This window comes from Callospermophilus lateralis, chromosome 7 (assembly GCF_048772815.1).
Source record: "Callospermophilus lateralis isolate mCalLat2 chromosome 7, mCalLat2.hap1, whole genome shotgun sequence".
NCBI lineage: Eukaryota > Metazoa > Chordata > Mammalia > Rodentia > Sciuridae > Callospermophilus > Callospermophilus lateralis.
Genome location: NC_135311.1, coordinates 109,912,665 through 109,927,052, shown reverse-complemented (window position 1 = coordinate 109,927,052; position 14,388 = coordinate 109,912,665). Strand labels below are relative to the sequence as shown.

At 39.4% G+C, this 14,388-nt stretch overlaps 1 protein-coding gene across 3 annotated transcripts in view; it reads right to left on the bottom strand.

Moving 5' to 3' along the window:
• Tesk2 (testis associated actin remodelling kinase 2) overlaps nucleotides 1-12,684 on the bottom strand; it is a 140,770-nt gene extending 128,086 nt beyond the window's left edge. For 2 of the 3 annotated variants that reach the window (XM_076860541.1, XM_076860543.1), the window contains exon 1: nucleotides 12,392-12,684. The gene's annotated coding sequence lies outside the window, so the exon portion shown is untranslated. The remainder of the gene's footprint in view (nucleotides 1-12,391) is intronic. The other variant, XM_076860542.1, reaches the window with a different exon arrangement.
• Nucleotides 12,685-14,388: the final 1,704 nt, after the last annotated feature.

The window sequence follows — 14,388 nt, the reverse complement described above, 5'->3', positions numbered from 1 at the left end:
TAAATAAAGATAAAGAGGTTAGGGGCCAGGGTTGTGATTCAGTGGTAGAGCGCTTGCATAGCATGTGTGAGGCACTGGGTTCGTTCCCCGGCACCACATAAAAAAAAAATAAAAAATAAAATATTTTTTAAAAAAGCTAAAGAGGTTAGAACAACTGCTGGGGATGTAGCTCAGTGGTAGAGGATTAGTATACACAATACCTTGGATTCAATCCCCAATATCTCACACACACAAGAAAAGGGTTGGAAACTAAAAAAAACATCCTTTTCCTCCCATAATAGTAGTTAAGACTATATAGTTATGTGAAATAAAATTGATATATAAAACGAAAAAAAAGGGAAGGGCAAAAAACAAAAAAAAATTGAGTAAACAATTATAACTGTGTAAAAGTATGCACCAAAAGAAATTGTACCTCTGGAACAAGACAGGGATGCCCTCTCTCACCACTTCTATTCAATATAGTTCTCGAAACACTGGCCAGAGCAATTAGACAGACGAAAGAAATTAAAGGCATAAAAATAGGAAAAGAAGAACTTAAATTATCACTATTTGCGGATGATATGATCCTATACCTAGAAGACACAAAAGGGTCTACAAAGAAACTACTAGAGCTAATAAATGAATTCAGCAAAGTGGCTGGATATAAAATCAACACGCATAAATCAAAGGCATTCCTGTATATCAGCGACAAATCTTCTGAACTGGAAATGAGGACATCTACCCCATTCACAATATCCTCAAAAAAAATAAAATACTTGGGAATCAACCTAACAAAAGAGGTGAAAGATTTATACAATGAAAACTACAGAACCCTAAAGAGAGAAATAGAAGAAGATCTCAGAAGATGGAAAAATATACCCTGTTCATGGATAGGCAGAACTAACATCATCAAAATGGCAATATTACCAAAAGTTCTCTATAGGTTCAACGCAATGCCAATCAAAATCCCAACGGCATTTCTTGTAGAAATAGATAAAGCAATCATGAAATTCATATGGAAAAATAAAAGACCCAGAATAGCAAAAGCAATTCTAAGCAGGAAGTGTGAATCAGGAGGTGTAGCGATACCAGATTTCAAACTGTACTACAAAGCAATAGTAACAAAAACAGCATGGTACTGGTACCAAAACAGGCGGGTGGACCAATGGTATAGAATAGAGGACACAGAAACCAATCCACAAAATTACAACTATCTTATATTCGATAAAGGGGCTAAAAGCATGCAATGGAGGAAGGATAGCATCTTCAACAAATGGTGCTGGGAAAACTGGAAATCCATATGCAATAAAATGAAACTGAATCCCCTCCTCTCGCCATGCACAAAAGTTAACTCAAAATGGATCAAGGACCTTGATATCAAATCAGAGACTATGCGTCTGATAGATGAAAAGGTTGGCTCCGATCTACATATTGTGGGGTCGGGCTCCAAATTCCTTAATAGGACACCCATAGCACAAGAGTTAAAAACAAGAATCAACAAATGGGACTTACTTAAACTAAAAAGTTTTTTCTCAGCAAGAGAAACAATAAGAGAGGTAAATAGGGAGCCTACATCATGGGAACAAATTTTTACTCCTCACACTTCAGATAGAGCCCTAATATCCAGAGTATACAAAGAACTCAAAAAATTAAACAATAAGAAAACAAATAACCCAATCAACAAATGGGCCAAAGACCTGAACAGACACTTCTCAGAGGAGGACGTACAATCAATCAACAAGTACATGAAAAAATGCTCACCATCTCTAGCAGTCAGAGAAATGCAAATCAAAACCACCCTAAGATACCATCTCACTCCAGTAAGATTGGCAGCCATTATGAAGTCGAACAATAACAAGTGCTGGCGAGGATGTGGGGAAAAGGGTACTCTTATACATTGCTGGTGGGACTGCAAAATGGTGAGGCCAATATGGAAAGCAGTATGGAGATTCCTGGGAAAGCTGGGAATGGAACCACCATTTGACCCAGCTATTGCCCTTCTCGGACTATTCCCTGAAGACCTCAAAAGAGCGTACTACAGGGATACTGCCACATCGATGTTCATAGCAGCACAATTCACAATAGCTAGACTGTGGAACCAACCCCGATGCCCCTCAATAGATGAATGGATAAAAAAAATGTGGCATTTATACACAATGGAGTACTACGCAGCACTAAGAAATGACAAAATCATGGAATTTGCAGGGAAATGGATGGCACTAGAGCAGATTATGCTAAGTGAAGCTAGCCAATCCCTAAAAAACAAATGCCAAATGTCTTCTTTGATATAATGAGAGCAACCAAGAACAGAGCAGGGAGGAAGAGCAGGAGGAAAAGATTAACATTAAGCAGAGTCATGAAGTGGGAGGGAAAGGGAGAGAAAAGGGAAATTGCTTGGAAATGGAAGGAGACCCTCATTGTTATACAAAATTACATATAAGAGTTTGTGAGGGGAATGGGAAAAAAATAAGGAGAGAAATGAATTACAGTAGATGGGGTAGAGAGAGAAGATGGGAGAGGAGGGGAGGGGGGATAGTAGAGGATAGGAAAGGTAGCAGAATACAACAGTTACTATTATGGTATTATGTAAAAATGTGGATGTGTAACCGATGTGATTCTGAAATCTTTGTAATGTTTTAAATAACCAATAAAAAATAAAATTAAAAAAAATTAAAAAAAATAAAATAAAATAAAATTTATAGATTTCTTGAAAAAAAAAAAAAAAAAAAGAAAGAAATTGTACCAGAGTTATTTATTTTGGGGTAAAAAGATTATGATTTTTTCTGTACTCTTAATTCTAAACTTTCCATTATGATATATTCCATCTATAAGCATAAAATGGAATATTAGTTAATTGATATAAGAAACGTAGAGCCGGGGTTGTAGCTCAGTGGGTACAGTTCTTGCCTAGTACATGTGAGGCACTGGGTTTGATCCTCAGAACCATATAAAAGAATAAATAAATAAAAGTACTGTGTCCCCAAAAAATATGGCATGGTGCACATAATATCAATGTATAATGATCCTGAGTCTCTTAAAACACTTGGTTATGACTGTATGGAAATACAAATGCAAAAAAATGTAGTCATTAAACTGATTCATATTAACTGTAGCATACTAGCTGATATTTCCTCCGATAGGGGTTTGCTTCCTTTACGTATTTTCTTTTTAATGAAAGTTTAGGAAAAACAAATACAGTTCAATTAGAGATGTATTTCATAATGTAGTTATGGAACTTTTTTGTTTGTCCTGCGGGTCAAACCCAGAGCCTTCATGATAGGTAATCAATCGCTGAACTACACCTCCAGCTCTAATTATGGAAGTTTAAGAGAGCTTTTAATATGTTTTTCCTGAGCTTTTGATACTGCAATAAGAACAGAGCTTTATCATGCCAATAAGAATTTGTAAGATTTGTAAGAATCCAAAGATATACCTAGGTACACTAGCACAAGATCCTAGCTACTCGGAAAGCTGAGACAGGAGGATCACAAGTTCAAGACTAGCCTCAGCAATTTATTGAGCCCCTGCCTCGAAATTGAAGGAAAAAAATAGCCAGATATGGTGGTTCACACTTGTAATCCTAGCAACTCAGCAGGTTGAGGCAGGAGAATCACAAGTTCAAAGCCAGCCTCAGCAAAGGTGAGGTGACTAAGCAACTCAGTGAGACCCTGCCTCTAAATAAAATACAAAACAATGCTGGGGGTGTGACTCAGCTAGTTCAACTGGATGGAACTTGAGTATTCCTGAATTCCATCCTGGTACCCCCCCCCCCAAAAAAATGGCAATCATTTTTTACCCTCCAGATTTAGCCCACCTTTCTAATGCAGGGCTCCATTCCTACCTTGGCTTAAGTGATGTTTACCTCATTCCAGCTCTTATAGTACTTTTTAACTATACTTATTTGGTATTCAACTAATGTCTTTTGGTCTTCCTACCTCCACTCTCACCTCTTCCAATATATCTTCCAAGCTGAGCAAACTTTTGACAACCCTTCGTGTGTCATATAAAGGCTCTTCCTCCTTTGACCCCTACCCACATCTCCAACCTCATCTATTTCTTTTTCTCCACCCACAAACACAATCTACTCCAAATATAGAGTTTTTTGTAGGGCCCTGTTTACACTTGAGTGCCTACACATTTAATACTCTTTCTCCTTGAGGGGTTCTTCCTAGTTTTTTCCACATGGCTCTCTCAAGTAATCCTCTCATGTGGGAAGTGTTCTCTGACCCCTCAATATCCTTTTTCTGTGTTTTCATAATGCCCTATACAAATCTGTTTTTACAGTTATGATAGTATTTTAATTGTAGGTTACCTGTCTCTTTCACCAGACTATGAGCTTCATGAGGGCCTGGACTTGAAATTACCTTCAAATGAATTGTGACACAGAAATTGCAATACTACAACATAAGTCAAAGTGTAAGTAATATATAGTGGAGGGGCTGGGACTGTGGCACTGGGTGCCATCCTCAGCACCACATAAAAATAAATAAAGATAATGTGTGTCCATCTATAACTAAAAAACAATTTTTTTAAATATACAGTGGAGAAAAAAGAAAATAGTACACTGATATTCCACACTTTCTATATTAAAAAAATAAATTCTTAATTGGGCACAACAGCACACTCCTATAATCCCAGTGGCTCAGGAGGCTGAGGCAGGAGAATTGCAAATTCAAGGTCATCCTCAGCAACCTACCAGGCCCTAAGCAACTTAGCAAGACCCTGTCTCAAAATAAACAAGCCAGGCATGGTAGCACACACCTGTAATACCAGCAGCTTCAGAGGCTGAGGCAGGAGGATTATGAATTCAAAGCCAGCCTTAGCAACTTAGCAAAGTGCTAAGCAATTCAGACACTGTATCTAAATAAAATACAATAAAGGGCTGGAGATGTGGCTCAGTAGGTTAAGTGCCCCAAGTTCAATCCCCAGTACCAAAAAAAACAAAAAGGGCAGGGGAGGGGCTGGGGATAGTAGAGTGCTTGCCTCGAATACACAAGGCCCTGGGTTCAATTCCCAGCACCATAAAAAAAAAAAAAAAAAAAAACCTTTTAAAGAAAAGGGAGAGCAGGGGAGGCTGGGTACGGTGGCCCATGCAGCTCAGGAGGCTGAAGCAGGAGAATTGGGAGTTCAAAGTCAGCCTCAGCAACAGCAAAGTGCTAAGCAACCCAGTCAGAACCTGTATCTAAATAAAATACAAAACAGGGGTGAAAATGTAGCTCAGTAGTCGAGTGACCCTGAGTTGAATCCCCAGTACTACCCCCCGCAAAAAAGGGAAAGGAATGTTACTGAGTAGTGAAGCGCTTCTGAGTTCAATCTTCAGTACAAAAATAAAAATTAACTCTTTCATTCAGTCAGTTATAATTAAGTGCTAAATATTTATTTAACACCTCCTAGGAGTCAGGCACAATGCCAAGCCTGGAGAGTTGGTTTTGATACTATACAAATATGTAATAAGAATATACACAGTAAGAATTCTAAGAGGGGCTGGGGATGTGGCTCAAGTGGTAGCGCGCCCACCTGGCATGCGTGCGGCCCAGGTTCAATCCTCAGCACCACATACAAACAAAGATGTTGTGCCCGCCGAGAACTAAAAAATAAATATTAAAAATTTTCTCTCTCTCTCTCTCTCTCTCTCTCAAAAAAAAAAAAAAAAAAAAAAAAAAAAGAATTCTAAGAGGACATCCAAAATGTTAACACTGGTTATTAACTCATTAAATCATGGACAGATAAATCGTTCCAATTTCCCAATTCTTCCTTAATAAATATGCTTTTCTTTGATAATTACAAAAATTATTTTAGCCTTCCCAAATTGTAAATTCCTAACAGTCAGTAAGATTGGTACCAAAAGTAAGAGTATATAAATTTGTGAACCATAGCTAATAAGAAAGTAATATAAATTAATAACTTTTAGTCAAATTGTAATATAAGGAACAGTAAGACTAAAATATGCAAAAATATTTCAGGATTTAATCATTGTGGAAATCATGTAGAAAACAATCCCATGCAAATTATCCAAGGAAAACAATCATAAGAGCAATACCATCCTAGTTTTCCATATTGAAGATGAAAGTTATATCGTTCTTTTTTTTTTGGTATGGTGATTGAACTCAGGGACACTTGACTACTGAGCCACATCCCCAGCCCTATTTTGTATTTTATTTAGAGACGCTTAGTGTTACTTAGCACCTTGCTTTTGCTAAGGCTGGCTTTGAACTTGCAATCCTCCTGCCTCAGCCTCCTGAGCTGCTGGGATTACAGGAGAGAACCACCACACCCAGCTGTATCATTCTATTTAATGCAAGCAAAAAGATGACAGCCTCTGTACAACTTGTTCAAAAGACAAATTAATAAATAACATCATATTTAACCTGTATAATGATTTACAGTTTACAATTCACAAAGCACTTTGACCTTCTCAATAATTCTGTTTTCTTGACCCTGCTGGATAGATTAAAAAACTAACAACTGAAATTAAGAGGGCCTCTCTTAATTATAACTTAAAATCCAAAAGCCATAAAGAAAAGTTTGAGAAGTTAGCCTACATAGAAATATAAAATTTCCATGTGGGAATAAGACAGAAGTCAAATATCACAATAGAGCTGGAGGTGTAGCTCCATGGAAGAGCATTCTCAAGGCCCTCAGTTCAATCCCCAGCTCTGGGGGCAGGGGATAAGGTGTCCTACAAATCAATAGGAAATTGAGATATATGACTCAACAGAAAAATAAGTAAAAGACTTAAACAGGTAGTTAAGGGAAAAGGACATATAACTCAAACAGAAAAGAAATGACTCAAACATATATATAAAGATACTTAGCATATTTTTTTAAAAACTAAAACTACTCTGAGGTACAATTTCTCCCTATCAGATTGGCAAAAATTCAAGTTTGATAACAGCAAGGCATAACACTAACAACACTGATCCTAGAGCCAGAGTACTTAGTTTAAACTTCAACTGCTTAATTAGCTATGTGATTTGGACAAGTCATATAAATTTTCTATTCTTTAGAGTATTCATCTGAAAAACAGAGGTAATAAAAGCACCTACCTCATAGGAATTTCACTAAGATTAAATGAGGTAATGTATGTGAAGCACTAAGAACAGTGCCCATGCATATAGTAAGCATTATATAAATATTAGCTACAATACAGCCAACGTAGTGAGTGTACAGGCAATGTATATAGGAACAACCTCTAAGGAAGGCAATTTAGCAATAAATTTCATAATGAAAACTGCAAATATACTTTAACTTAGAAATTCCACTTCTGTGAATTTATCCCATAAATACCCTTGAACACATGTAAAACAGCATGTCCAAAGGTCTTCAATATAACATTGCTTGTAACATTTGAAAACTGAAACATAAATATCCATAATGAGGAACTAGTTAAATAAACTATGATACATCCATTCTATGGAAATCTATTGGATACTATACAAGTATTTAAAAACAAATAAAAAAGAATGAGGGGGGGCTGGGGATGTGGCTCAAGTGGTAGCACGCTCGCCTGGCATGCGTGCGGCCCGGGTTCGATTCTCAGAACCACGTACAAACGGGGATGTTGTGTCCGCCGATAACTAAAAAATAAATATCAAAAAGTTCTTTCTCTCTCTCTCTCTCTCTCTCTCTCTCTCTCCTCTCTCATTCTCTCTTTAAAAAAAAAAAAAAAAAAAAGAATGAGGAAGCTTTCTAAGCACTGACCTGGAAAAGTCTCTAAGATATATTAAGTGAAAAGTCAAGACGGCAGATGGAGAGCAATGCAAAACAGTGGGGAACCATAGGATTTTGCATGAAAAATGGGACAAATAAAATTACATACCCATGTTTGTAAGCATTTGCCTCAAGAAAGTCTAAAAGAATGTAAAGATAGGGGACGTTGACGCATTTTTAGCTAAAAGTGGCAGAGCACTTAACAAGCATGCAAGAGGCCCTGAGTTCAATCCCCAACAATGGAAAGAAAGATCACTGCAAGAGGACAAGGAACAGGGCAGATGGGAGAAAGGCATGGGATGAAACTTTCAATATTTTTCTTTTGATCATACTGCCTTTCCAAAATATTCAAGAATGCCTGGCATGATGACACGTGCCTATAATCCCACCAACTTGTGAAGGTGAGGCAGGAGAATCACCAGTTCAGTTCAACCAGCCTCAGCAACACAGCAAAACCCTGTCTCAAAATAAAACTTATTGACTGATTGATTGATTTGGTATTAGAGACTGAACCTAGGGGCCTTTACCACTGAGTTATATTCCCAGCCCTTTTAATTTTTGAGACAGGGTCTTGCTAAATTGCTGAGGATGACCTTGAACTTGTGATTCTCCTGCCTCAGTCTCCCAAGGCATGGAAAATACAGGTATGCACCACCACGTCAGGCAATTTTTTGTGTGTGGTACTGGGGATCAAACCCAGGGCCTCATTGTGCAAGGCAGGCACACTACCACTGAGATATATTCCCAATCCTCAAAAAAAAAAAAAGAACTGGGGATGTAACTCAGTGGTAAGACATCCCCCTAGGTTCCATCCCCAGTATCACAAAAAAACTAAAAGAAAATAAAATGTTCAGGAATGGAAGATTTAAAAATTCTAAGTTGGCTTTTCTCTGAAACAACCACTCCCTGGTTGCTCAGCAAAAATAACACAAGTGAGACTACACTGAAGTCATTTCCATTTGATGACTTGGGAAACAGTATAATACCCATTGTTGGTCCACAACATTCACCATCACCCACACAGAACAACATAAAAATTGGGTTTCATCAACTAGAAAGAGATGAAATTCCAGGCTGGGGTTGTGGCTTAGCGGTAAAGCACTCGTCTCGCACATGCGAGACCCTGGGTTCGATCCTCAGCACCACATAAAAATAAATAAGTGAAATAAAGGTATGTGTCCAACTAGAACTAAAAAATAAATATTAAAAAAAATTTTTAAAAAGATAAAATTCCCATAAAAGTCCTTATCATGGATTTCAAATTCAGGGCTGGGGTTGTGGCTCACCCGTAGAAAGCTTACCTAACATGTGTGAGACACTGGGTTCAATCCTCAGCACCACATAAAAATAAACAAACAAAATAAAGGTATTGTGTCAAACTACAACTAAAAAAAATAAAGATTTCAAATTCAAACACATTTATTTTGTACAAAATGAAACGTATGATACTAAGAATATATCCATAAACACTTTTACACAGGAGGAAAACACTAAAAATAAGTCAACTTTCATTCTCAATAAGCAAGGGAATGAGCACATGTAAGTGTTTGTTTTACAATTAAATAAAACTAGCCAGGGGCTGGGGATATAACTCAGTTGGCAGAGTGTTTGCCCCGAATGCACAAGGCCCTGGGTTCAATCCCCAGCACCACCCACACACACACACACACACACACACAAAAAAAAAAAAAAAAAAAAAAAAGGGTTGACTTTGGGACTGGGGTTGTGGTTCAGTGGTAGAGCATTCACCTAGCATGTGTGAGGTCCTGGGTTCAATCCTCAGCACCACATAAAGATAAATAAATAAAGGTGTTTTTTTTTTTTTTGTGTGTGTGTGTGTGTGTGTGTGTGTGTATAAAAAAACAAACTAGCCAGGCATGGTGGTACACACCTATAATCCCAACAACTCTGGAAGCTAAAACAGGAGGATCAAAGGTTCAAGGTCACCCTCAGCAACTTAAGCTGAACTGAGGATGAAGCTCGGTGGTAGAGCACCTGTGGGTTCAATTCTCAAAATAGGAAAAAAAATTAAAAGGACAAAAAGAAATGCCCAACGTTAGGTTCTAGGTAAATTTACCCAACAACCTACATTTCACCCACATTAAAAAGATATACATGTCATAATCTGAAACACAGATTTCACAAACAGGTAGACCTTGTTCAAATTCTTGTCTACAGGTAACCATATTTTTGCAAGTGTTCTACCACTGAGGCACAGGCTATAGGGATATATAAAACTTTTTTTTTTTTTTTTTTTTTTTTAAGGCAACAGAGTATTGAACCCAACCGCTCTACCAGTGAATTACTTAGCTACTCCTTTTTATTTGGAAACAAGGTCTCACTAAGTTGCTGAGCTGGTCTTGAACTTAAGATCTTGCTGCCTCAGTTTTCCAAGTCTCTGAGATCACAGGTGTCCACTACCATACCCAGCTCTATAAACCATCTTTATGGTACATGGCATATAGCAAATTCTCAATAAAAACTAGTCTCACTACCAGTAGCTCTCCTTCACAAACATTTTTTTTTTTTTTGAACGGAGGACATTAACCATTGAGCCTTATCCCAGCCCTTTTCATTTTGAGAAAGAGTCTCACTAGGTTGCTTACAGCCTTGCTGAATTGGTGAGTCTGGCTTTGAACCTGCAATCCTCCTGCCTCAGTCTCCAGAACTGCTAGGATTATGGGCATGCACCACCATGCCTGGCTATAACCACTATTAAAAAAGTAATTTTAGGGGCTGGGGATTTGGCTCAAGCGGTAGCGCGCTCGCCTGGCATGCGTGCGGCCCGTGTTCGATCCTCAGCACCACATACAAACAAAGATGTTGTGTGCGCCAAAAAATAAAAAATAAAAAAATATTAAAAAAAAAGTAATTTTACCCATTTATTTCTCAAACAAGAGGAATCAGATGATATATCATAACCTGACTACTGACATCCTTGCCACACTATCAAAACTGCCTTTCAAAGGAAACAAGTAACTTCCTAGTTGCTAAATTTGGTGGCTTCTAATTTTTATTCCACTTGACCTCTGTAGCACCTGACATGGATGGTCATTCTCTTCCCGCTTGAAACTTTCTTCCTTTGACTTCTATAATAATGCCATTCTGTTTAATTTCTTGTCCCATTCCTTTACTTTCTCTTTTTCAATGTCTATTATCCTTCAAACAATGGTGCTTCTTCTGGTTCATGGCCCTTTTTTTCCTCTTCTTTCAGTATTAACATTCCGTATTAAGGCTTCAAATATCAATAGTCTCTCTTTTTTAAATGTTTTTTAGTTGTAGATAGACATGATACCTTGATTTTACTTATTTATTTTTATGAAGTACTGAGAATAGAACCCAGGGCTTCACATGTGCTAAGCAAGCGCTCTGCCACTGAGCTATAACTTCAGCCCAATATAGTCTCTTGATTCTTAAATTTGTATTCAGTTTCAACCTTTCTCCCAACTTGTGTATATGTAAACAAATACACACACCTCAAACAACTCATCCAAAACCAAAAATCAATTCACTGCCTTCACTCAAAGTTTTTTCTTTTTTTTTTTTTTTAATAGCAATACTTGGTATTGAACCCATGGCACTCCACCCAGTGAGCAAATTCACCATTCCTTTTTTTAATTTTTTTTTTTTTTTTTTTTTTTGAGACAGGGTCTCATTAAATTGCTGAGGCCTGGAACCTGTGATCTCTGGCCTCAGTCTCCCAAGTTGCTGGATTACTGGTGAGCAGCACCTCACCCAGCTAGACTTGCTTCTTTATAGTCTCTATTTCTATTAAGGACACCAATTCATACCATAAGCCACATCAGAACTTCATTCCCTAGCCAAAAAAGACCCCTCTCAACTCTATTTTGAAACCTCTTGGTATTGGGTGGTATTCTCATTTTCCTCACACCATGCCAGTTTATCCTCTCCCATCAGATTAGCACATTAGTTTTCTGCCTAGGCCTTCTGTCTTCACTTTGAATACTTCCTGCACAATTTTCACCAGAGATAATTCAATCACATCAAACTTCTGGTCACAAACCTTCAATATTTCACATGCCTACAGAAAGTCCCAATTCTTTAGCGAGTTTTTCTCGGAGGTATAAATTGAAAGGCTTTTTAATTGGACAACCCCAGCTTTCATTTCTGGCTAACTCTGAATAGTGGCTTACTCCAAAGTCTTCAAAATGAAGGGTAAAAAGCAGAGGAGGGGAAAGGAGAGCAAAGACGACAAGGGAGAAAGGGGGTGACAATGGTATCTGAGGGGAGGGAAGTATCTTTCGAAGGCAGAAGTGGACAATTTCGAGGGAAGAGCATGTTTGAGGGAAGTACAGTAAAGCAGTCCAGACTTGATGCACGAATGGGTTCTAAGGGAGGCTCCCACTGCGGAGCTGGAGGTTTCACAAACAGTTTTCCAAGAATTGAAGGATTCCTGAATCTTAAAATTGAGGAAGGTCTCTAACATGCGATGATTTCTAATGGGTTCCCGGCCTCTGATAAGAAAAGCGGGTGCCGGTCCCGAGAACCTGGGAGAAGCGAGAAGAGAAAGAGCAAGGGACCAAGAGGGGGAGTGTTCTGTGTGGAGGATTTCTGAGAAGCCACCAAGTCCTGTTGGGTGCTAAGCGACCCGTGAGCCAACACTCGGGGGCCGAGGAGTGGTAGCACTCGCGCGCGGGCCGGGAAGTCCCGGGTTCGTGTCTCACGCATCTCCTGACTTTACCTGAGGCGGACTGAGCAGCCGAAGGGTACCTGCACGGGCGGGAGAGGGAGGCAGCGTCCAAGACCAAGCATAGTAGTCCTCACAATTCCGTCGAGGCAGTGGCTTTTTAGCCCGCGGAGGCGGTGGGGATCCTTCGCGCAGTTGCGGGCGTCTCCGCTGAACTAGCGGCGGCGGAGGACGAGAAGGCTACTGCCATGGCCCCGAAGTCGGGGCGTCTACCCGCGCCTATTTGGCGGGGCCAGGACGACCCAAAAAGCGAGACCCATAGGGCAGCTGGAAGCTCCACTGAGCTCTCCAGCCGCGAGCGACTGAAACGCCTGGGGCACGGGGTTGGGGGAGGTGCCTGGGCTAGCCACGCCCCTCTTCTCGGGCCCTCCCTCAGAGCAGCCAATCAACCGCCAATCCTTAATAATGGAGCTAGTGGAATTCCCCAATTAGCGTTAGGAATGCCACGTGGTATGAGGGCGGGCACAATGGGCATCCAGAGAAGCCAATCAACAGCCGTAGGCGCCAACTCTTGGAGGACGAAGGGAACCAATAGAAAGGAAATGGAGGTAAAAACAGAAGAGGCAGTGTGTTGGAAAGGCGGAACCCAAGAGGGGAGAATACACCTGGGGGAAATCCAAGTCCAGGAGCCTCTAGGGCGGGACAGTAAAAACAAGATGGGCCAATCAAAATGCCAAAAAGACGGAGGAGACCGGTAATCGATAAAGCTAATTGAAAAGGAACTTTAGTGGCGAGGCTTTGGGGTTGGCAGAGAAAGGAAAAGTTTTATGAACGTGACGTCCTACAGGATCTAAGTATAATGAGAAGGAAAAAATGATGCATAGGTTAGCAATAGCGAATTAAGATAGTAAGAGAAATTAGTAGAGCTAAACAAAAAAACTGAAAAGAAAATTCATTTATACCAGAAGATTGGATTCGGTGAAGGCTTAGAGCAGATAATAATGGAAAGAGGCTGAACGTGGGCTGGGTTTAAATTCCTAATTTGTCCTTTGTTTTTTATGCTGTGAGAGCTATTCTCGAACAGTAGTGTGATCTGAACAGGGTATTGTTTTAGTAAGATTAATTAGTAGCTCACAGAATCTGAAAAGAAAAAAAGATCACCCAATTCAGTGCTTCTAGCCCAAAACCGTCTCAGTATCATTCTCCTGGCAACAAATCATGTGCTGCCACCTGGTGACAGTTCACATACCACTGTTCCATATTGTTATTTAATATTTCTGTTGTGAGAAATTGGGCAACTTTACAAGCCTGTCTCCTACAGAGCTTGATGTATAGAGTATTGATAGGAATCAGAGGGCTGGGCATTTGGCTCAAGCGGTAGCATGCTCGCCTGGCATGCGTGCGGCCCGGGTTCGATCCTCAGCACCACATACAAAGATGTTGTGTCCACCGAAAACTAAAAAAAAAAAAAAAAAAAAAAAATATTAAAAATTCTCTCTCTCCTATCTCAATCTCTCTCTCTTAAAAAAAAAAAAAAAAAAAAAACATATAAGATAGCAATCAGAGTTAATGTAATCATGCCAGATAAATCACCTGCCAGTGAAAGACTAAAAAGTTCCTTGCATTTACTTCAGCAGGAAGGTGAGGCTTGATGGGAAGTTTTTGTTTTTTTTAATTTGGGTCTGCTGGGTCTGAGTCAGGTTTATCTCTATCACTTTGCTCTCAGCAATTCCTCCATGCTGAGAGGAAAAAACTCAGGACGACTGACCTGTAATTATTCAAATGTCCAAGGCCCTCTCCCTGTTGACCTGTCTGCTAGTTAGGCCAAAGCCATGAATGTATGTATAACTGAAGTAGTTCTGACCTACTCGCTTCATTTTTTTTTTTTTTTTTTTTTTGATGGTGGGGGGGGGGATTGGTGATTGAAACGAGGTGGGGGAGCTTTACCATTGAGCAACATCCTCAGCTTTATTCATTTGTTTGTTTGTTTGTTTACTTATTTGAGACAGAGTCTTACTAAGTTGCTGAGGGCCTTGTTAAGTTTCTGAGGC